Below are 23309 nucleotides of genomic sequence, written 5' to 3' on the forward strand. Positions count from 1 at the left end.
CCATAACCTTGGGTTTTTTATTAAGAGTGGGAAACACCCTTAATCAAACCTTGCTTTTCTCGACCTCAAAGATTAAGGCTGGAACACATAGATCGCTTAGGTATTATTAGAGAAAATGTTAAACAAATTAAGTGTGGTACATCCCCATTTAACAGTACCTCTGTGAGAAGTGGTACAGCCATGAAAAACTCTACTGCTATCAAACATGGTGGCTATGAAAATGAGGAACATGGTAGCTTGATGGCAATAATTGACACTGCAGTTACTGGCCTCTTTATATTCGTGCCCCTGACCCTGAAATTTGTAGTCCCTCTCACTCTGATTCTGGACACTCACAAGGCCTGCTCTGACCAACAGAATGTGATAGGAGGTGAGATTCAGGGTGCAGTCACCCTCACTGCCCAGGCAATAGCTGGCCAGCCACTAGACTGTGAGGCTATCTTAGACTAACCAGCTGAGCCACTGGAGGCATCACCAACCAAAGTCAAGACTAGCTAAGCCTGCTCAGGCCAGTAGAACTGCCCATTTGATCCATAGATTCAAGAGCAATAATAAATCTTGTTTGAAACATGAATTTTGTGTTGGGTTGGTATTCAGTGACAGCTGATGGATACAGAGGTACTACTGAGAGAGGAGAGGGAAGCATGTGGAACAACCAGGATAAAGATGTGCCTGAAATATGATCTCTACTATGTGATACAGAGATAAGATACACAGCAGTAGCCCATGCCCACCCACACTTATGGAGAATTCACACTCAGTATCTGAGGAGTGCTATGAAGGGATGTATGGAGGTAATTTTATTTTTCCTCTTTTCTCTTTTCCAAATTTCCTGTGATGATCTTATGTTACTTTTCTAAAAATGCCTATTGATAAAATGAAGTACTGGCTGGTCTGACTCAAGGCTCTCGCGTTGGAGGTGGCAATGGGCCGGCCCATGAACTTCTTTTTTGGAGGATTTGACCCAGTCTTTCATGCCACCATCAGAACAAGCCTCTATTGTGGTCAAAGACCACTATTGACACAAGGCAAAAAAAATCCTTTCTTCACACTTTGACTCCACGTATGAGCAAAGCCCAAACAAACTGTCTTCCCTGCTCCACAGTACTGGGGCACCAATACTTAATTTGTTTACTCATTTGTACTTTCCCCCTGAAGCATCTGCTGGCCTGGCGGAGTGATGCGGAGTCTCCCACCCCATCCTCTACTGTAGTAATCCTTCTTCCTTCTCTCCCAGCATATGCACATCCCCCATTATCACAGGCTCTGCTCTAGTCCTGCCTCCTCCAGGAAGCAGCTCTGGTCTCAGCCGGAGAAGACCCTCCATTCTGAGCTTCCAAAACACTTCCTTGGGCCACACAAGTCTCCTTCCCACCATGTGGTATTCACACCCACATTTCATCTCTTTATCCAAACTTTGAGCTTGGTGAGGACACAGTCACTGCTGGACCCTGTTGATTGATTTTGGCTTCCTCTACCCCAGTGGCTGCAAGGCCAGGAATAAAGGAAAAATCATACATGGAGAGAAATTTGGAAATGATCATTTTTAAGGCTGTTGGTTTATAAACGGGGAGAGTGAGAACAAGAGTCAGGATGTGCCTCATCTACATGTGGTGGCAAAGACAGATCTCGAACTCACTTCTATTGAGCTGTGTCCAGCATTCCTCCTACTGGTCACTCAGCCTCCAGCAAGGTTGTAGACCAGGGCTGGGGACCTTGAGGGTGTAGAAATGAAGAAGGTACTCCCTCCAGGGGTAGAGCCTACATTCCCACAACCCGGAGAGCGAGTTTCCCACTCCCTTCACCCTGGGCCCCACACTATTGAGGGCTGAGCCCCTGAATGAATGCTCTGCAACAGCCTTGTGCCCTTTCAGTCCACAGCTCTGGGCCTGGACTGGCTTCACTATTTTGCAGTAGAAAGACCATCATGGTACCCTTCCCCTGGGCATTGAAAGCACAGCAGGTAAGAATACATTTCAGTTTGACATTTAGTGTAGCTGCCTTGAGAGGAGCTATGGTTACCACCTATTCACCACTAAAGTATATTTTGCTTTATTCTATTTGATTTTTTGATTCTTGCTCTTGATGATAATAAAACTCTTCCCACCACACAGGTACTACCTCACTGGAGTGGTCTTAATAAGGTTGAGAATGTGTCAGACAGTGAAATCGGATAGTCTCAGTCCCGTCAAAAACCGAAGTCAGATATTTTAAAGATTTTTGAGTATTAGAGGAACTTTCAGTCTCATCTGGTAAAATAACAGAGCAGAGAAAAATTTAAATTTTAAATTTATGTTACCTCTTCAGGGTCCCTGGATAGCTCAGTCAGAAGAGCATATGACTCTTAATCTCAGGGTTGTGAGCTCATGCCCCACACTGGGTGTAGAAAACACATAAATAAATAAATAAATAAATAAATAAACAAATAAATAAATAAATCAAACAGACTTAAATCTATGTTACCTGTTCAAATAGATAAAATGTTTAGAATTTTTTAGGAGGATACATTTGTACCTGTGTTCACAGATCATTTTCTTTGTTAGCAGGGGTGATGCACTTAAAAGACTCAGAAAAGGCGGGAGGGGGATCCCTGGGTGGCGCAGCGGTTTGGCGCCTGCCTTTGGCCCAGGGCGTGATCCTGGAGACCCGGGATCGAATCCCACGTCGGGCTCCCGGTGCATGGAGCCTGATTCTCCCTCTGCCTGTGTCTCTGCCTCTCTCTCTCTATCTCTCTGTGACTATCATAAATAAATAAAAATTAAAAAAAAAAAAAAAAATTTAAAAAAAAAAAAAAAAAAAAAAAAAAAAAAAGAAAAGGCGGGAGGTCAGGGGTGATTTGGTCAAGGTCATGCCCCTTGGGGCCTAGGGGAATAAACCCCCAAGGGGAGAGGCCTTGTCCAGGGCCACAGCCAGGTCTCAGACTCCTCTGCCTGGAGCAGTGAGCAGGGCCTGTGGGCAGGGAGATGCTGTTTCCTGGCGTTATCTGTCCACTCCAGAGCTGCCGTTGGGTATCTCCCTATGCTAGGCACCATTTCAGGTACTGGGTGGCAGCCATAAATAAGCCAAGGCCTGGCCTGGTGAACTCATGAGCTCAGGGTCAGTGGCGAGGTCAGTGATCAAGCAGGGTGAGGTAACAGGGTGCAGGTGGAGGCACACCATTCCAGAAGGTGATGTTTGATCAGAGACCTGGGTAGTGGGAATGAGGTGAGCTCTGAGCTGGAAGGAGGGCAGACAGAAGCTGGTGTGGCTGGAGGGGAATGAGGGAGAGGAAGTAGGTAGGTGATAGGGAGAGAAGCAGGTGGAAGGTGGGGTGGGCTAAGTTGGGACTGAGTTTCATGCCGAGTGCCATGACCAGCTCATTCCCAACTCTGAGAATGTTTCTCCCTGCAACAGGGTGGCCTGGAGGTTCCCTAGTGGGGGTGCTTCTCAAGAGAAAATGTACTTCTGTACAGGGGCGAGTTAGAGGGGTTCCCTGGGAGAATGTGTGCAGGGAGAGCCAACCTTGGTAGTATAGGAACTGGGGGAGACCTGCCCAGAGCAGAGAGGGCCCAGCAGGGCCAACCAGGGCACAGGGGGCAGATGAGGGTCAGGTGACCTCGGAGGCAAAGCCAGAGCCAGTGGAGGAAGTCATGGGGATGCAGTGTTTTCTCATGGTCAGAGCTGTTCAAAGAACATGGGGCAGCTGCTGTGGGAAAGAGTGTGGGGCTTTCTCAAAAAATTAAACAGAATTCCTATATGATCCAGGAATCCCATGTCTGGGTATATAACACAAAGAATTAAAAGCAGGAACTCAAAGAGATATTACACTCATGTTCATAGCATGAGTTATTCACATGATAGCTAAAAAGGGTAGATGCAACCCAACTGTCTATCAGCAAATGAACGGATAAACAAAATGTAGAATGCACATATAATGGAATATTATCCAGCCTTCAAACAGAAGAAAATCTCAACATATGCTCTGTCATGACTGAACTTTGAAGACATTATGCTAAGTAAAACCAGCCAATCAGAAAAGGACAAATATAGTATGATTCTGCATATATGAAGTCGCTAGAGTTGCTAAATTAATGAAGACAGAACAGTAAATGGTGGTTGCCGGGGGCTTTGGGAGGGGGTGGAGGGTTAGTTTGGGAAGATAAAAAGTCTTCTGGAGATGGATGGTGGTAATAGTTGCACGACAATGTGAATGTGATTAATGCCACTAAACTGTACACTTATGGATGGTTAAAATGGCATGTTTTATGTTGTGTACACTCACCATAATAAAACCAAAAAAGTTGTTCCACAGTGCCCTGGGCTGCCTTGGGAAGTGGCGGTCTCTCCATTAGTGGACGTGTGCAAGAGGGGTTGGACACTTTCTGGAGGCTGGGGAGCAAAAGCAAGGCCGAGGGAGAGGAGGGGCGAGGTCATCCTGTGCAGTGGAAATACCACTGTTACTGTGTGCTGGCCCAGGGCTCAGGATTTACATATATTTTCTCGTTCTGCCCTGGGGCCATGAAGCAAGATCAGTATCATCCCACTGTCTGCCCTGTCCCCCTTCCAGGCTGGGCGTGTGTCCTGCCCTTCAGGATGGCTTCCTCAGCCCCCCAAGGCCACACCCCCTCCTAGTGCAGCTCACATCTGGTGGGTCACCTGTGCGAGGTGCCAAAGACCTGCTGGCTGCCTGAAACTGGGGACAGTGGGGATATGCCGACAGTCCATTTTAGCCTCAGGGGCCTCCAAGTTAAGCCTGCCTGGCAGCTAGGCTTTCCCTCTGTCCACACTGGCTTCCTCCCCTCCCTTCGGCAGGCAGCAGGCAGGCATTGATCCTCAGGTCCTCCTGTTTGCTGAACTCCAGGGGAGGTCTGCGTTAAGAACCCCACCTGCAGGCTTTGTCAAGGTCAGTCAGGTGGATGGCAGGGGGCTGGGGCCAGTTCAGAGCAGGACAGAAGGAAGCTCACTAACTCTTAGGAGGGCACATTAGAGCCTCCCGGTCCTCAGCACCCAGCCAGCCTGCGGACCCAGGGTTTATACACTGGCGGTACTGGAGGCAGCGTGGCATAGTGTGCCTCCCGCCTCTGTGATCCCCAGGTCCCTGGCATAATAGCAGAACCACAGCACAAATGACACGAGCTCAATTCTAATAGCCAGCCTGGCCTGTTAATGGCCTCTTATACATTTAAATTGGGCGTGATCCCTTTGGGAACTGTAATTTTATTCATGGAGATTGTGCCATCTAATTTGAATACAGAAAACTGTACTTAAGAGATATGGTGGCTCTGGTGGTTTCTTCTTTCCCCCCTCCCACCTGGCTTTGCAGCCCTGGGCCCGGCCAAGGGCAAACGGTATGGCACTGCCAACTCAGCTCTTCTTGTCGCCACTGAGTAGAGAGCAGAATGGGGTGCTGAAGTGAGTTGAAGTTCACAGAATTCAGACTGTGGTGACTCTGAGCGTGGTTTCCTCATCTGTAAGTGATGAGAGCACCTCGTTCCCAGGGTTGTAGGAGAGCTACACCCCAGAATACACCGAAGCACCCCGCACGGAGCCTTGCTGGACCATCCAACAGCAGGCCTGCCTGCAGAGCTCTGAGGAGCACCAGTCGTGGCTGGAAAGGCAGGGGGACTGCTGGGCACCTTCTTGGATGCACTGAGGGCCTTTGGCTCTCCTGCTCAGCCTCTAAGGCCATCCTGGGGTAGAAGGGGTTTGCTCAAACACTCCCGTGCGGGCAGTCCTCTCCACCTACTGCTTCTGCTGCCCCCCAGCTGGTAAGCAGGGCCTCTCTGCTCTCAGATCCCCCAGCTCACGGGGCTGTTACCCTCCTGTCTCCAGGCCAAGCCCAGGCTGAGGGGCCAGAGACAAGGCCCCTTCTCAGAAGCCCCACCAGCCTCTTGCTTCCCCTCCAGCCTGGGGAAACTTTACTGGTCTTAGGAGCTGGGGGAAGGTAGAGAAAAGCTGGCTGGCTCTGAGCAATAGCCTCCAGATAGAGGGCTGATGGCACACAGCTGATGTCTGGAGGCCTCCAGAGTTTCAGGCTTTTTGAATTTCACACACCCAGGGCCCTGGGTTTTGAATCATAAAATACAATGTTGTTGGCTTCTTGTTTTGGTTTGGTTTTGTTAAGTTCCTTGTATCACTGGCTCCTAAAGCATCAAATATCTGAAGTACTGGGAACAAAAATCCACATTAGGTTTTTGTTTGGACCACCTAGATCCTCATTCTTTTTAATTGTAAGTAACAATAGGAAGATGGGCAGGAAGGTACTTCTTTTTCTCCCCCAAGAATGGGATTAAAGGCATTGTGATTTTAATTTTCACTTAGCAACACAGACTCTAAAACATCTTTCCGTGTAAATAAATATTATCGAATAAGTCATTCACACCAGTGGATATCATCTTCGGGGCTGAGTATTGTGGAAAAACAGTAAAACCCCACACATGCTGACATGGCTGCTTCGTCTTGTTCCCAAATTGTTTCTCAGGCCTCCTGGAGGTCCCCTAGGAAGGTGCTGGGGGACAGGAGACCAGTGGGAGCCCAAGGGGTCTGCTGCCACCGGCACAGAGCCAGAGCTCCGTGGTGGCCGCAGCTGATCCACCTCGGCTTGGGGAAGAGGTCTCTGGGTTGTGTGTTTTGTTGTTTTTGGTAAATCTAAACAACTTCAAGTATGATTAACCAGTGTATGGATTTAAGGGAGTGTCTTCACAAAGCTTTCTCAACACAGGTATAAATGCACCCTCGTTTAGACTTTTTTTTTATAATGTCAAGTGTTGCACAACATTATTTATTTATTTGTATATATTTTTTTATTGGAGTTCGATTTGCCAACATATAGTATAACACCCAGTGCTCACTTTGTCAAGTGCCCCCCTCAGTGCCCATCACCGAGTCACCCCATGCCCGTCACCCAGTCACCCCATGCCCATCTCCCCTTCCACTAACCTTTGTCCTTTAGACTTGTAATGAAAATGGAGCATTGGGAGAGCCCCTGGGTGACTCAGTTGGTAAGCGTCTGCCCTTGGCTCAGGTCATGGTCTCAGGGTCCTGGGATCCAGCCCCACTTGGCATCAGGCTTCCTGCTCAGTGGGGGAGACTGCTTCTCCCTCTGCCTCTCGCCTCTGCTCATGCATTCTCTCTCTCTCTGTCTCCCTCTCAAATAGATAAATAACCTTTTAAAAAAGAAAGAAAAAAATGGAGCATCAGGGAGAAGGAAAGGACATTGGTGGGAGATGTCCCCAGCAACTCCGTCTGTGGGTAGAGGGTTTGCCCAGATGAGTTTGAAACACTGAGTAGCAGGCGGTGGAGGGGGGATGGGTCTAGCTGGGCTGTCACGCCTGTTCAGCCAGGTGAGCAGCATGATGGCTACTTTAAACTTGATTTGAATGCCTCACTGGGCAGTGATTGAGGTCAGCAGTAGACACCACTCAGGAGGACCCGAGGCACATCTGTCCTGGGGAGGCAGGGATCTTTCTATGAGGGGTGACGTGGTAAAGGGGCTGTGGCAAGGGAGTGAGCACTCCTTGTGGCAGGTGTGGGAGCATTTGCCCAAGGACAACACCTTGGGATGTTTCTCATCTCTGTGGTCTTTTAAGATTCAGTGCTCCATCTCTGGAAAGTTCCCGGCTGGGAGCTGTTTGCTCCTAAGCACATGAACAAGCGTACACAAGCTGCTCCTGCATGAGCCTTCAGAACTCAACCTATGCATCTTCTATATGATAGGGGCGAACCTCCACCTCAACAGCACAGAGTATCAGAGAGTAAGGGCTGGCTGGTGGGCTGGTTCCCCTATAAAAACCTGGCTTTAGTGCTAGGGAGCTCTGAAGGACTGTGACAGAACTACAAAACAGCCTCTGAGCTGGAGCAATCCTATACAATCCTATAATCCTGCACAGAGAGGGATCCTAAGGCCCAGAGCAGGGGTCACTTGCCCAGGGACACACAGCTAGATCAGAACTCAGGTCTTCAATTCTGGCCTGGGCCCTTCTCTGTAGGGAAGCAGCCTTTTCTCGCACCTGGCAGCTGTCAGGAGGGGCCCCCTAGTTAGTTCAATGTGGAAGAGAGGAGATGCAGGACCGGGGGTTAGGAGGCCAGAACAGGCCACTGGTCTTGTTTGGCCCTCAGGTCAGAGGCGACCCATGAGGGACTTGGCAGGGGCATCCCTCCATCTGCATAGGGAGCATGCCAATAGGCCTCCTCCTCTCACTGCCTCCTCATTTCTTGGATGGGATAAACTGGCCTTTGGACAAGATTATTTTTGCATGTTTCAGGATTGTTATCACTTAATTGAAAATAATTATCCAATGCAAATTGAGTTCAATTTGTCTAGTTGGAAATAAAGAAGTGAATATTTTGGGCGGTTTCACTGTTGCAAAGCAAGTATTTTAAGTAAATGAAAGTAATGAGAATAGACTTCTGTCTGCAGGAAGCCCTGGGAAATCAGCAGGGTCTTTCTTGAGTGGTCCCCATGGCTGGGAAGTCTGGTTCAACCCCTTGTCCAAATCAGGGCTTGTCCTTATGGGTCTGTAATAGCGTAGATGTTCTCACAGAGCCAGAGGCCATGGGGATGCTGAGTATGGCAGGGATGTGTGTATTCCTGCTCAGTAGTTCAGGCCCCAAGGGGCTTGTCCTGACAGACACAGTCCCTGGTCTCCTTGGGAAACAAGGAGAAATAGGAAGTCAGAGGAAAGGAGAGAGAGCCATGATGTAAGTCTAACGTAGGAGGTCACTTCCTTGTCTTCCTCTTCCTGTGCTCTCCATCCCAGACATGGCACCTCCAACTGCCTGAGGACCCAGGCCAAAACCCCAAGTCTCCTCTGAGACTCCATCAGTTACCCTTAGTCACAGCCGGTTACACCCCGTTGACTACCAACTCCATCTGCTTTCCTAACTACCTCTTGGCTTTGCTTCCTTCTTTCTATCCGCACTATATCAGTTACCCATTGCTGCAGAAATGCTGCCTAACAAGCAATCACAACATTCAATGGCCTGCAACAACAGGCAGGTCCTTCCAATGGCTCTGCAGCTCTACTGACCTCAGCTGGGCTCACTTGTGAGTCTGCAAGCAGTTGGGTGGCTCTGCTCCACATGTCTCTCATCCTCCAGGATCAGCAGGCTAGCTGGACACGTCTTTTTCCTCGTGACAAGAGATGCACAAGAAGGCAAGTGGATTGAATGTGTGAGGCCTCTTAAGATCAAGGCTCGAATTGGTATCTAGTCACTTCTGCCGCCTTCCCTTGACCAAAGTAAGTCACAAGACCAAGTCCAAAGTCCAGGGCTAGGAGAGTACCCTTCCCACCCCTCCTCCCACCCCCCCACCCCCACCTGCCTACAGGGAGGTGTGGATACAAGAGGACAGAGGCTACTGATCTAGTCCTAACCTTTCCATTAGACTCCTCAACTTTGGTCTCATACCTTCTAATGTATTCTCCATGGAAGGAGTAGTTTGCTTCTTGTAACATGCAAACCTGACCATGTCACTTTTCAGCCTAAAACTCCTAAAGTCCTTCCTTTGTTTGATGGTCTTGTTCCTCTTTTTTGAGAATAATTGAAATTCACTTGTAAAAGTTCTGTATTAAGGGGCACCTGGGTGGCTCAGTCAGTTAAGCATCTGCCTTTGGCTCAGGTCATGATTTCAGGGTACTGGGATTGAGCCCTGCTTCTCTTTCTCCCTCTGCTTGCTGCTCCCCCTGCTAGTTCTCACTCTCTCTGTGTCCAATTAATATGTAAAATCTTTTTAAAAAAACATTGTGTATTTAATAATATCCTAAGGATTCTATAAAATATGTCCATAGTACAACGGTTATCACGGCCCCTGATAATTGAGTTGCCCTGGTTCTCCTCCCTTCTAGGGGCTGTTCATGCCTGTATATGGCAGTGCATGGGAGATCTACAACCTGCATGCACCAGCGTAACCCTGGAAGAACAGAAAGCAACCCTCACAAGCACAGGAATGGCAGGACTGCAGCTGTGAGATAGGGCGTCCTTTGTATGTTGTTGCAAGGGAAGGCCATAGCAGAGCACCAGGCTCAGGGAGGGACTGTTTTCTCTTCTAAAACCCAACTGCGCAAATCCACCAAGATGTAAACTTGTACCCAGTAAACAACTTATGCTTTTTTTTTCATAGCAAGACTTTGCAACAAAGAAAGCGGTGTGCTGCTTTATTCTCTAGTGCAAGCTCCTTATTTTGTGCAGACTGGTAACTAAATTTACCGCCCAGCTCCTTTGATCATCTCTCTTCTGCTTCTGGGGACATAGACAGGGGGTGCCCAGGAATCTCTGAATGGTACCCCAGAGCAAAATGATGAAGACAGTGGGCAAAAACTAATAATTAAAAAAATTCATTCCTGTGCTATGATACAAAAAGGACATTAGCTCAATATAATAACAGATGATTGGCTAAATAAATTATATATGTCCTGTTAATAGAGTCGATTCCACTCATAAAATAATAGTTTGGGGACTTTATAATGGGATTAAAAAAAGGCTTGGAATATAACAGTAAGTTTCAAAAAAACATGATGCAAAAAAATTGTGTAACATGTAACATACAGATAAGATGGGTGGGCACACAGGGTGCCTGAGTGGCTGTCAGTTAAGCATCTAACTCTTGATTTCGGCTCAGGTCACGATCTAAGGGTCATGAGAAGGAGTTCTGAGTGGGGCTCTGCACTCAGTGGGGTGTCTGCCGGAGATTCTCTCTCCCTCGCCCTCTGCCCTTTCCCCACCCCCATACACTCTTTCTCTCTCTCCCTAAAACAAATAAATAAATCTTAAGAAAAAAAAAAAAGATAGATGGGCACACACTCATATCCCCTGAAGGAACTGCACAAAAATACACAGTGTTTGTGTTAGGGCATAGGGAAAAAAAGATGTGCCATGAATCAAAATGTGAGTCTGTACAGCCACTCATAATTGTGTGATTATGCCTTTTATCTATTTTTCAAACTTCTGAAATACAGTTCTGCTACTTTATAATGAAAAAAATTTAAGGCTAGTGATAATACATTTCTAAGTCCCATTCAGTTGGTACCCTCTGATTCAGGGTCTCCTTAGATTCCTAACATTAATACATTAAAAAAACATTAATTCAGACCCACAAATTCAGAATCTGTGATCATTCAGACTGAGCATTCATTCATTCATTCAACAAACATCTAGTGAGAACTCCCAGGCCCTGTGATGTAGCAATGAATAGCATCACATCCTTGCCTCATGGAGGGATGGCCAGGGCTCACCCTTTTACTCTGTGAGATTCACCTAAAATGTTTGCCCACTTCTTTCAGTGCCTGGGATTGGGGGACAGAGGCAGGTTCAGCCAAGAAGAATAATGCAAACTCAGGAAATTTCCTTTTTTTCAGAAACATTGGTTAAAAGCATAGCACATGCCTATAATCAATTCAAACAATACTTGATATGAAAGCAAACCCACTTCCCAGAGATAAGCAAGAGGAATTGATATGTATCCTTCAATATTTTTCTATGAATCTACAAAAAGACTTATTCCTCTGTGTATATGCACGCATTTCCAAATATCCACACACATTATCTATATAAACGATAGTTCCATTTTCATTTTAAAAAATAGATCTTAGAATGCATTTAGTTCTGCAACTTCAATATTATTTTGAGGGAAAGTATACACTTTACAAATGTGCAAAGTGCTGGGGGACCAGAGAGGCTGTGTGGCTGGTGCAAGAATGAGATGGTGGCTGTGATGGTGGAATTTTTGCAGCAATCTTGAGAGGTCTGTGCTGCCCACTCACCTGGCCAGGGCATGACAGAGCTGGCTGCTGAAAACGATTCCGCTGGATAGAGAGGTGGGAGAAAGCAATGCCCAGGAGAGGGAGTGGCAGAGGTGAAGGTGCGGAGGTGGATGATGAGGATGTCTGCTCTGTGGTACATCCCTCCAAGTGGGAGACCCTGACCAAATGATTGTGAGCGGCTGTACAGACTCACATCTTGATTCATGGCACATCTTTTCTTCCTTATCTTCCTCCAAAGCCCCCGTGGACATATGTCCACTTCCACTTTGACAGTTGCTCTTATTAAATGGGAGCCTTTAAACAAGGGAATCCACTGAACACTAATCTGGATAATTGAAAAAAAAAAAATAACCAACCAAAAACCCAACCAAAATACCCCACAGAAATTCAGCAGGAACTGTTGCTGATCGCTGTAAATATACCAGGCACATTTCTGGGTTTTACCCTGGTCACACTCTTGTAATCACTGGCTCAGGGGCTTCTCAGGGTGGCAGGGGGCAAGGCCCCTTCTGAGGTCCTCCTGGTCCAGGCTGATCTGAAGTGAACCCGAGCGGGTTTGTTGGGCCCAGGCCAAGATTTGGACACTGGCCAGACGCCCCCTTACATGCTTGATTCACATCACTTAACCCTCCCACATTCCCTTTCCTCTTCAGCTCTCTTCCCTTGTCTGGGGTTCAGTGTTGCCCTCTGTAAATTGGGTGAGGGTTGGGAGGAACATGGAAGGTCACTATAAAACAAAACAAAGCAACAAGAGGCGAGGAATCTCTGAGTCCTTCCCAGTCATATCTTATAAAAACAAAGGGAAAACAGATCAGCTAAGAACCCCTGAGCTGGCCCAGGTTCAAGGCCACAAACCAAGACCTTGTTCTGAAATCCCCTCATCCCGCCCCAGGACACTGTCTACCTTCTTTAGTTCCCAAAGTTTAAGCTACCTATTAGTACTCACCTTCCCTACAAAAGTACACACACACACACACACACACACACACACACACGCACACGCACTGTAGTAGCCCATGGCCTGGCCTATCCATCTGTATCCCAAAGTATAGAGACTTGGGACCTCCCGTCTCATGTGAACTTGAGAGACACAAGTCTCTCACTTGTGTGTCTCACTTGTGAGACACAAGTCTCTCACCCACCCCACCCGCTCTCCCTTGTACCCCACAGTTGGTAAGGTCCCCTGACCTTTCTCTGAGATCATGGACAACAGAGGCTGCCCTTGACCTGCTGAGCTAGGATCATTAATGAAATCTGTACAACTCCATCTGTAGCTGGGTGGCCCCATCCTGTCCCTTGTCTTGTCCCACCACACTCTACACCCCAGGCCTAGTCAGTGCCCTCCACTTTCCTTACCTGGATGGATCCTCCACTGGCCTGCCTCTAAGCCTTTGAATGGGCATGTCTGAGACATTCTTTCACCCCCATTCATTCTGCCTTCACCTTTGAGCCTTAGTTCAGGAGCCAGCTCCCGGGGGAAGCCTTCCCTGATTCCACACTTCCAACTCAAGTCAGAACCAAGCCTCCTGCCCCAGCCCCTTCCAGCTCCATAGACCATGTACCAATTGCCTGTGTATGTATCACATTAACTTCCAGCCTTTTTACACTGTATTTTAAAATACTTTAAGATACTGATGTGTAACTAATATACAGTGAAGTGCAGTTACTGCTCATCATATGTTTCTATATTTATACATCTGTGTATGAGTCTGGGATACAGATGGGTAGGTTGAGGCATAAACTGGAAAGCTAGAAGACTCTTTGTGGGCCTAGGTGTTTTGGGGAGAGGCCGGTTACCTATGGGTAATTTAGGATATGGAAATCAGAGAAAGTCGACACATGCCTCAAATCCTGGAGTGGGGTTAGGAGGTTTCAAGACAAGGTTCTTGATCAATATCAGTACATTTTTTAATAGAGATTTTGTTTATGTATTCATGAGAGACACAGAGAGAGAGGCAGAAACACAAGCAGAAGGAGAAGCAGGCTCCACGCAGGGAGCTCGGTGCGGGACTCGATCTCAGGACTCTGGGATCATGCCCTGGGCTGAAGGCAGGCGCTAAACCACTGAGTCACCCAGGGATCCCAATGTCAGTGCATTTTTGCATAAGTGTGAGGTCATACTGAATGTCCAACTTTAGAAATCTCGATAACTTAATGGCATCTTCAATGTCATTGAAATGGTTGCTATCATTTACTTTTCCAGTGTTCCACTGTTGAACATTTCCAATATCCACAATTATCAAGAATGTTTTATGAACATCTTAATAGGTAATTCCTTAAGGGCATTTCTGGTTCCCTTTTAGGGCAGAGCCCTAGAAGTAGAGATCCTGGGCCAGAGGAGTGAATCTTGTGAGACTTTTCACACATGGCCAAAGAGCTGAAATGGAACCTGTATTTGTTTCCTAGGGCTGCCATAACACAATATCACAGACTGGGTTGTTCAACAACAGAAATGTATTTTATCACAGTTCTGGAGGCCGGAAGTACAAGATCTAGGTGCTGGTAGGATTTCTGAGGCTTCTCTCCTTGGCTTGTGGATGGTTACCCTCTGGCTGCCTCTTCATAGGGTTTGTCTTTCTGTGTCTGTGTAATCCATACACCATCTGGGGTCTCTTGGTCCCATTTCCTTTTTTATAAGGATGCTAATAAGACTGGATTAAGCCCATGCCAATGGCCTCATTTCACTGTAACTTTAAAGACCCTGTCCCTGAATAGTTACCTTCTGAGGTACTGGGGGGGGCGGGGGGAGGTGGTGGTTAAGACTTCACCATATGACTTTTGGAGAACAGTTCAGCTCATAACAGAACTCTTTCTTATAGGCTGGAAATGTCCCTTGGTGTCACCTGGCTTGGTTGCTGCCCCACTTGTTTCCTTCCAAAGCTGAACTTCTGGTATGAAGACCTCTCTGTCTCTCAGCTTCATCCTTGTTTCCCTACCTTCCATTCTCTTATCCCATCACCGTTGACAGCTGTCAATCAATCTAAAGTAGGGATTCTCAACCTCTGATGCACCAGAAACTACCCTGGTGTCTGGTTCCAGCCCAACAGACTCTAATGTCCTTGCAGCCTGGGCCCGGGGAATGTTAAAGCTCTTCAGATGGCTCCAGGGGTTTGCCAAGGCCCTTCCTTTCTTGCCTTTGCAAAGCATGAGATGGGGCACAGGGGCTGTTTCACTACCATCTTCCAAAGTTAATTAAAGCTCCATATTCTAAAGCCTGTTTTTAACTCCCCTAAACAAGTTCATTTTAAAGCGTGGTGGTAATTTGGCTCCTTTGTTAAAATTAAGTCCTTAAAGTAGAAATTAAAAGACGAAATGGAAAACCACTGGGCATAGAAAATCCACCCTGGGTTTAATAGAGTCTCTTAAGTCGGGGACTGGAGTGAGCCCCTTGTTGCTCAGTGTGGGTAGGGTGTCCGCTATACATTGTGGTCCTTGAGGCTTATGTTCTGTGTAAGCTTTTGAAGGAAGAGGATAAAAGCTCATTTTCACGAGAGCCCTGCTTCTGTGGTGGGGCGATTAGGAAAGTGCTGTGTTAAGTTTGGGCTCCTCCAAATTTACTACCCCAACTCCCAGTATTTGAAACAAAGCTTTCTAAGATTCTACCCCTGGGTGAATGAATTTCACAGACAGGCTGAGCTAAAGGAGCCAGAGGTAAAAAGAGTTCCTACTGGATGATTCCATTGAGATGAAGTTCACATACAGGTAAAACGAATCTTCAGGGGCTGCAATCAGAACAGGCTTGCGTCTGACTATGTTTGTGGGAGACTTGGGTCCTAAGTAAATGGAGGGGGGCACACAGCTCAGCCGGTTGTTGGGGAAGATGTCTGTGATACAGCTCCCGGGGGCCCCATCGTTGGCAGGGTGGAGGCACGGCCCAGCCCCTGGGCCCTGGCACAGCGTGGCCTCTGCTTGCTCTCTCCACCCCTTCCATGCTGCTTCTCTACCCACAGCCCTACACCCAGCGCTAGTGCTACCTCTTTCCCTCCGGCACACTTGCCCGTGCTGTGCCTCCTGCTGAGACGACCTTCCCAATCTTGTTCACCTGGAATCTGGTGACCCTTCATATCATGGCAGGGAGGTTGCTCCTGTGCCTTCAGGGGTGGCATTGATCACATCTTTCACTCCTTACTTTATGTGTCTGCTTCTGCCATGAGGCTGGGTGTGCTTTTGGGGGCAGTGCTTTCTCTGTATCTGCAATGCCTGCCACAGTGCCCAAGCACTGCGTAGGGGCCCCAAAACAGTGCTTGTCATTGAATTGTGTTAGTTTAGCACAGAAAATGGAGAGCTGTAAACAAATGTCCTCTGTCATGGCCATCCATTTATTTATAACAATATTTGAAACATGGTGGAGAAACATGTCATTCAAATGGCTTTTTGGGAAACACTATTTGGTGAGTTGATGTCTGCAGGGATGGGTACAGACTGTCTCCAGCTCCAGAGCAGGTGGCAGAATGACTGTTCAAGACAAAGAGACAAACATTTGACACTGGGGTGGGACAGTGCTAGAGGAAAGGAGGGAAGAGATGGGGAGGAGACAGAGAGAGTGGGCAGAGGGAACCATAAGGACAGTTGAAGGCTATTCTCTGTGTAATGTAACATCTCCCTGTAGCCCCCAAATCTTCACTGAGGTCCCAGAAACTCACAAATTGTTCATAAGAATGTATTTGTGTAACTGTGTGCATGGGTGAGTGTGTATGCATGTACACATGAGTGTGTATGTGTAGTGCAAGTGTGTACGTGTGTGAGCATCTGTGAGTGTGTTTGTGGGTGTATATGTACGTGTGTGTGAGCACGTGGACTGAGAAAGGTTCTGCATTCCCTGCATGTTGTTTCAGGAGTGAGGCCGAGGCAGCATGAGAAGTCAGCCTTGACATTTCTCAGCAGTAACAGAAAGCACAGACCCAGGGGCTGGAGCCAAATCTGAGGGGCCAGTAGCCCCTGGCTGAGATCTGAGCCACATGTGCATCGTCTCATCACAGGGATGGTCACTAGTCTCATCAAGAGAGCCCATCTTGGTTGCCAGGCAGTGCCTATGTTGAGGAATGAAGCAATCTGCGATCCCAAGGGGAAGGTAATCATGATTGATTAGCAATGTCTGCCCTGGGCTCTGACTGGGATGGGAGTAGCACGCAGGCCAGATGCTTGCCATCCCTGGTCTCAGGGGGCTCCCAGGATGAGCAAATTCTTACAGGAGTGAAAAATGTGAGGGTTTCTGGGTGTTGGGGGGTAAGAACAAAAGGGGGAGTGGCAGGACACTCCCACTCCCTGCCCCCACTGATGGGCAGGACAGTAAATCGGGAGCTGATCATGGACGACCTGGAGTGCTGTCCCTAGTGAAGTGGTCATCTCAGCTAGGTGCAAAGGAGGACTGCTCTTAGCTCAGCAGACAGCCTACAGAGGGAGCCTGGACATCCCAGCACATCCTTCCCAGAGCCGGCGAGGCCTCCCTGCTCCTGCTCTCTAGAGCGCAGACCGTGGGAACTCAAGCCCCATCCGATCGCTGTGTTGTGTATGTTGTGAGCTGTGCAGGTGCAGGACCAAAGGCCACAGGTCATTTGCATGGAATGGAGACCACATTTCAGTTTCCCCTCAGAAACGGCAGATTTCACTTTCACAGTTGTCCTTTCCCCGTCACAGCCACACCGGTGTCTCCACTGCACCTCAGGAGTCTGTTGTTAGGCACCCCAGCTTTCCTCTGTGGTGTTTGTGCCTTGCCGGCCTCTGGGGCTCCATAAGGCTAAACCCCCCCGCCATGCTTCATGCTTCCCCCAAACCCTGCCCCCACACCTCATTCTTGGCTTATAGGGAGTCCCACACTGAGAGGCAGGTGTCTGGGCACCTTTCCTGACTATGCCCCTAACTTGCTGTGGGGTATGAGGCTGTTGGGGCATCAGTTTTCCCACATGTATCAGAGTTCTAGACTTGATAATTGCTGAAGGTCTGCTAAGTTATAGAATAGGGGACTCTCTGATCTTAACAGTTTTCTTGTTGTGGGAACCCTGGATAATATTTTACAGCAAGTTTTGGGATTTGTGTTGGCCCCTGATAGTCCGGGAACTTGAGAGCTTGCAGGTGTCTCCTTCCTTTCCCTGGGTCTGCTATTGCTCCCCACATCCTTCCCAATTTTCTCCCAGTCCTCAGATCTGGTTCCTGTATTGGGGTTCGTTTGCTCCCTGGCTTCACATGGTGACTCTGTGGGGGAGGTGTTACTTTGGAGACACTCAGTTCACCATGCCAAAAGAGCACCTGGCTGGCAGGGATGTCTCTTCTCCCCTTGGCCATCTGGCTCCTATGTCACAGCCTGGCTCATGGCTCTGCCCAGAGCTTCTTGTAAATAGCTGCCCTCTGAGCAGAGGATGCCTGGAGGGAACAAGGCTGTCAAGACTCATTTTTGAACACTGAGCACATTTTCTATTCACTCCTAACTTGAAGTTTGCAGAGAAGCTATTTTTTCTGTTGACAAAATGTAGCAGAGGGAGACAGAGGGGACCAAGGGAGAGGACCCCAAGGTTTAGGCCTGGCTCTCTTTCTGACTTGAGATAGGGCCATGGGCAAGCCCATTCCTTGCTTGGGGCTCAGTATACAAAGGGAGTGCAGTAGGGTGGGCTAGAGTGTGCTAGACTATCTTTTAGGCCCTTTGCAGCTCTGACATACACCAGAATGTCAAGATTCCTTCCACAGCCAGTCTCCCCATCCCTTGCAGGATAGTGCAGCGTGCATAAACCTGGCTTGCTGATGGGAAGGGGAGGCTCATGAAGAGAAAAGGACCCCCTGGAGCACAGACAGGCAGGCTCCAGAGGCTAGGTCTGTGGCAGGGTGGCAGGGGAATCCAGAGTGGCCCAGGAGACCAAGGTTAATTGAGGCAATGAAGCCAGAAAACTCCCCTGAGCAGCCAAGTGCAGGAGGGTTGCCATGCAAATCACCAGGAAGAGATGATTAGTGGGTGTAGGCACAGAAGAGAGGTGGCTGGTGACCCATGACTTGTCCAGGCTGATGGTGGATCCCCTGGGACCCCGAGGCTCTGCTTGGGGTGGGTGTGGAGGACGAGGTGGAGTGTGAACAGAGGCTGAGGCAGAGGCAAGTCTGACAAGCTCCCCTCCCGGAAAGGTTACCCAGGCAAGGCTGGCCACGCAGAGGGGGCTGGTGGAGGAAGGGTGAGAAAGGCGTGCAGATGGTTTCCATTTCAGGGTTCTGCATACTGCTCCAACCTCCGATGCCTCACTTGGGGGTGGCGGAGGGGTGCAGAGAGGAGGAAGAAGCAGGGACCATTCTGAGGAGGCTGCTTATTGTCAGCCACATTTCTAGTAGATAGGGTCAGCATAAGGCAGAGACTCTCTGGGCAGCTTCCTCCTGGTCCTTGGCCCCACACTCAGCGGGCGCCTGAATTTTCCCCAAGCTGTGGTCACTTACCTCCAGAGACCACAGCCAGCTGCATCCCAGGCAGCCTGTCTCATTGCTGGAAACTTCAGTCAAGAAGGGTTTCTTGGCACCAAGCCAAAATCTGCATCTCCAGCTGCACTGGTGTTTGGTGCAATATGCCCCAGAGATGTTCAGCTTGGGTTTGCTCAGTGGGGGATTTTATGTAGGAAGCAAGAATAAAATAAAATAATTACCAAGGTTCAAAACCCACTTGGCAGGCCTGGTACCATATTTTAGGGCTTAAGATTTTGTCAAATTTCTGCCTCAGTTTGCCATTCTCTGCCTCAGTTTCCATATTTGAGATAATAACCACTGTGATGGTTAATTGTATGTGTCAACTTGGCTAGGCTATGGCACTCAGTTGTTTAATAAAGCAACTAGTCTAGATGCTGCTAGGAAGGTATTTTTATAGATGCCATTAACATCTACAACAAATTGACTTTAAGGGTTACCCTCCAAATGTGGGTGGGCCTCATCCAAATAGTTGAAGGCTTCAGGCCAAGGACTGAAGTTTCCTAAAGAAGGAATTCTGCTTCAAAACTCTAAGATAGAAATATGGCCTGCTGATCTGCCTTACAGATTTTGGACTCGCCAGCCCCCACGATTGTGTGAGATTACATAAATCTCTCTCTATATGCATATCCTATTGGCTTTGTTTCTTTGGAGAACCCTCACTGATACAACTGCCTACCACCTCTCTGTGCAAAGGCAGATAAAGGACACTCAATTCTTAAGAGAAAAGCAATGTATAAGAGGACTAACATTATAAAAGTGCTAATTGGTACAGTGCTGTGTGATTCTAAAACCCAGCCCCAAGAGCACCATCCATCTCCCTACTCAAAATCCATGCTGGTTCCCTAAAGCTACCACTGCCATGGTATCAGCTACTCTTTATGAGTTGTTTCTAGGTGTCAGACACTATGTAAGTAGTATATGTAGTTCATAGATATGTTTGATACTTTAATGCTTGCAAGAGAGAGGATATAGTCTCTACTTCATGGATGAGGAAAACAAAACACAGAGGAACATATCCCTCAGCCTGAAATTCAGAGCCTCCAGTGATCTTGCTCCAATTTAACTCTCTCCACCCTAATGTCACCCATAGTCAAGGCCAACGGACTAGACCCTCTTACTTAAATGTGCCCTAGATTTTCCTACAGCCAGTCTGTTGCCCATACCTGGCTTTCTTCTGAAATGCATTTCCTCTTATCCTATATCTCAAGGTCTTCGCTATGGGTCTAACCACCACTAACACTGGAAGTGACCTCTTCCTGCACAGCCCCACATCTAGGCCTCCAACTTGAGTTACTGCGATCCATTTCAGAGCTTCTCTCTCCCACTTAGAAGGGCAGAAACATATACAATGAGTTATGACAAATGACAGTACTAAAACCCATGGACTTTCTCTCTGAAGCAGTGAATTTTAATGAGAAAAATAATTATAGTCTTCCTGTACTAAACTTCTCTATGGAAGCATACATGTGGCTGTTTACTGAAAGACCAGGACTGTTTCTGCTCCAACACTGTTGGTGGACTTCTATTTTCTTTGCTCTTCTCTTCCATTTGAATGACAGACCTCACATTGATAATTTAGAAAGTTTAGTCTGGTTTTGTCTGTCTGAGGCTTGATGGAGCAACACCACCAAGCTCTGTAATGCCAAAGCCTACAATTTGAGTTCATACTCACCCTCTCCAGCCTTGAAGCCACCTTCCTGACAGAGCCACTGTGGACCTTTCCATTTAGAAGTGAAACCTTCCAGTCCAGTGAACTGAAGCTTTCATCATCCCTGTTTTAGTAACACAATGTACAGAATGGGGTTGGGGACTGGTGAATTAAATTCATATATTGAAGTAGCAGTTCCCATGCTGGGCCCTGTGAAAAAGGATCAAGATGAGATAGCCTTTCTCTCTTTATCAACAGATAATGTGAGCCCCTACTCCACACCAGGAACTGTGCTTTTTGTAGCAATCACTTGCACAGTGTCCATTTTCTCCATGGGCTATGAGTCCAGGAGGGCATGGATCATATCTGTCAGGACCAACACTGTATCATGGCTTCAGTGCAGTGCCTGGCACATAACTGCTATCCTATAAATATCTGTTGTAGAACTGAGTAAGATGTGCATTTGTCTCACCCACTATAGAAAGAGAGCTCCTCAAGGGGAGGGAGCCCTCAATGTCTGCACAGGACCTGGCTCAGGTGAGATGTTCAAGAAGTGTTTACTGAGTTAGATGGTCCTGGTTCAGGGGAAGTCCAGTAGGCTACACCTGACTAGGGCAGGGGTTGGGCTGTAAATGCTGGGCTCTTTATGAGTTCCCATATGCCTCTGCTGTGGGAACTGTGGCTCCTGTTTTCTTATGTGATCTCTTTTCCTTACTTGTGGTTTTGGGGACTGAACTATTAATCGTGGGTAAGTTAAAAACAGAATTGCCTCTAGAAGCTGCTATAGAACAGCCAGTTCTAAGCACTTAAGGCCAGTTGTGTGCTCAAAAAGGTGCCATGAGGGGTATGGTCCATGCTGAAACTGGGTTTCCCAGTATTAGACAGTATCTAATGGAGGGATTATGTTCATTATCAAGGGATTATGACACCAATTTTTCCTAAAAATGACCACAAGTGTGACATTTCACCATCTATCATCACACACTTATATAAAGTCCCTGGGCTCTGCAGCAACCACATCTAAGTGGTTGGTGAGGCAGGAATGAGGGAGCGGCTTGTGAGGCCATGAGGAATTAGTTGGGAGAGGGGCTGGGCCTGACACAGAAGCTAAAATGATGGACAGAGAAAGGGAAAGCACAGAGCAAGAAGGTCCTCAGAGGCTGGGTTACGAGTTGCTAACCTGTGGGGACTTGTGTTGCTCTTAGACCAAGGGATGTCCATAGAGAGGCAGTGCTGCACACTGAGCATCAAGAGTCATTCTGATTTGGTGAAGCCAAGGGCTACTTATGACCATTAGATCACAGAGCAGGGAATACCAGAGCAGGGAGTACTGAGAACTCATACATTATTGGAGATCAAAATTTCACATTTTCTTGTGATAGCATCTGACTTAGCAATGTGTTTACGTTGGTTTTTCATGTGTAAGGGGCTGAGTTATGTTTGGTAGCCATATGGGCCGTGGAGCATATGTGGGAATGTAAAAGGACTACTCACTAGTATATACAAGACTGATATTAAAAGTGAAGTAGATAACTCAAAAAGAAGGAAGTGATGGTCTGATTTTTCCACAGGAAAACCTTTGAGTGTGTACCCACCTTCTCCCTTCACTTGGGCAGCCACAGGGCATTTCTAGAGAGAACCATTCCTCATGTGAACAGGAGATATGAGACTCCTGATCCCCCACCTGCCCTGGGCCCCAGCACCATTCCAGTGACCCCCAGAGACCTCCTCATTTCCCCTTCCCTTTGGTGGTCCTTCCATACCTCCCCACTCCATTCTCTATTCCCTTGTTCTCTGTCAAAAGGGAGACACTGAGGATACCACTTCCTCACCGAACCTGTCTGCATACCTGCTTCTGACTCCTTTTGCTCAGCCCTCTGGATTTATCACTTCTCTCCTCGAGTGTCATCAATTTGAGTTTCCTTCAGTTCTCCAACATCCTCATCTCTTTCAGCACCTTCATGTCAACGGCAACCTGGCTGCAGCCAGAATCCTCTGTCCTGTCAACCTTTCGCAGCCAAGGATTTAAAAAGAGGCATACATTCTCTCCTCTTCCTGGTTGCTCATTCCACTCATTCCAAGAAGCCACGTGCCCCCAAATATGCTAGATGTTTTTCAGATCATATGTTTATTTGCCCATATTTCACAAAGGAATTGAGGCATAAGGATATATGCAAGATGAGAGATTATCAATAATTAAAATAGTCTTAGGGAAAGTATAAAGCAGAATAGAAAACCAGACAGAAAAATAACAGATGAAATACCATATCCCCCAATAAAAACTCAGGGAATACAAACAAAGTACAACTTGGTAGAAACATTTTTTCTTACAGTTCTTGGTCTGTGTGTAGTGGGTTGGCTAATGTTCCCCAAAAAAGATATATACAAGTCTTTACCCTGGTACCTGTGAATGCAAACTTTCTTAAAGATGAAGCCTTTGCAGACATAATTAGGGATCTTGGGATAATACCGTCTTGGATCTTAGGGTG

The sequence above is a fragment of the Vulpes lagopus genome, chromosome 7, assembly GCF_018345385.1.
Source record: "Vulpes lagopus strain Blue_001 chromosome 7, ASM1834538v1, whole genome shotgun sequence".
Lineage (NCBI taxonomy): Eukaryota > Metazoa > Chordata > Mammalia > Carnivora > Canidae > Vulpes > Vulpes lagopus.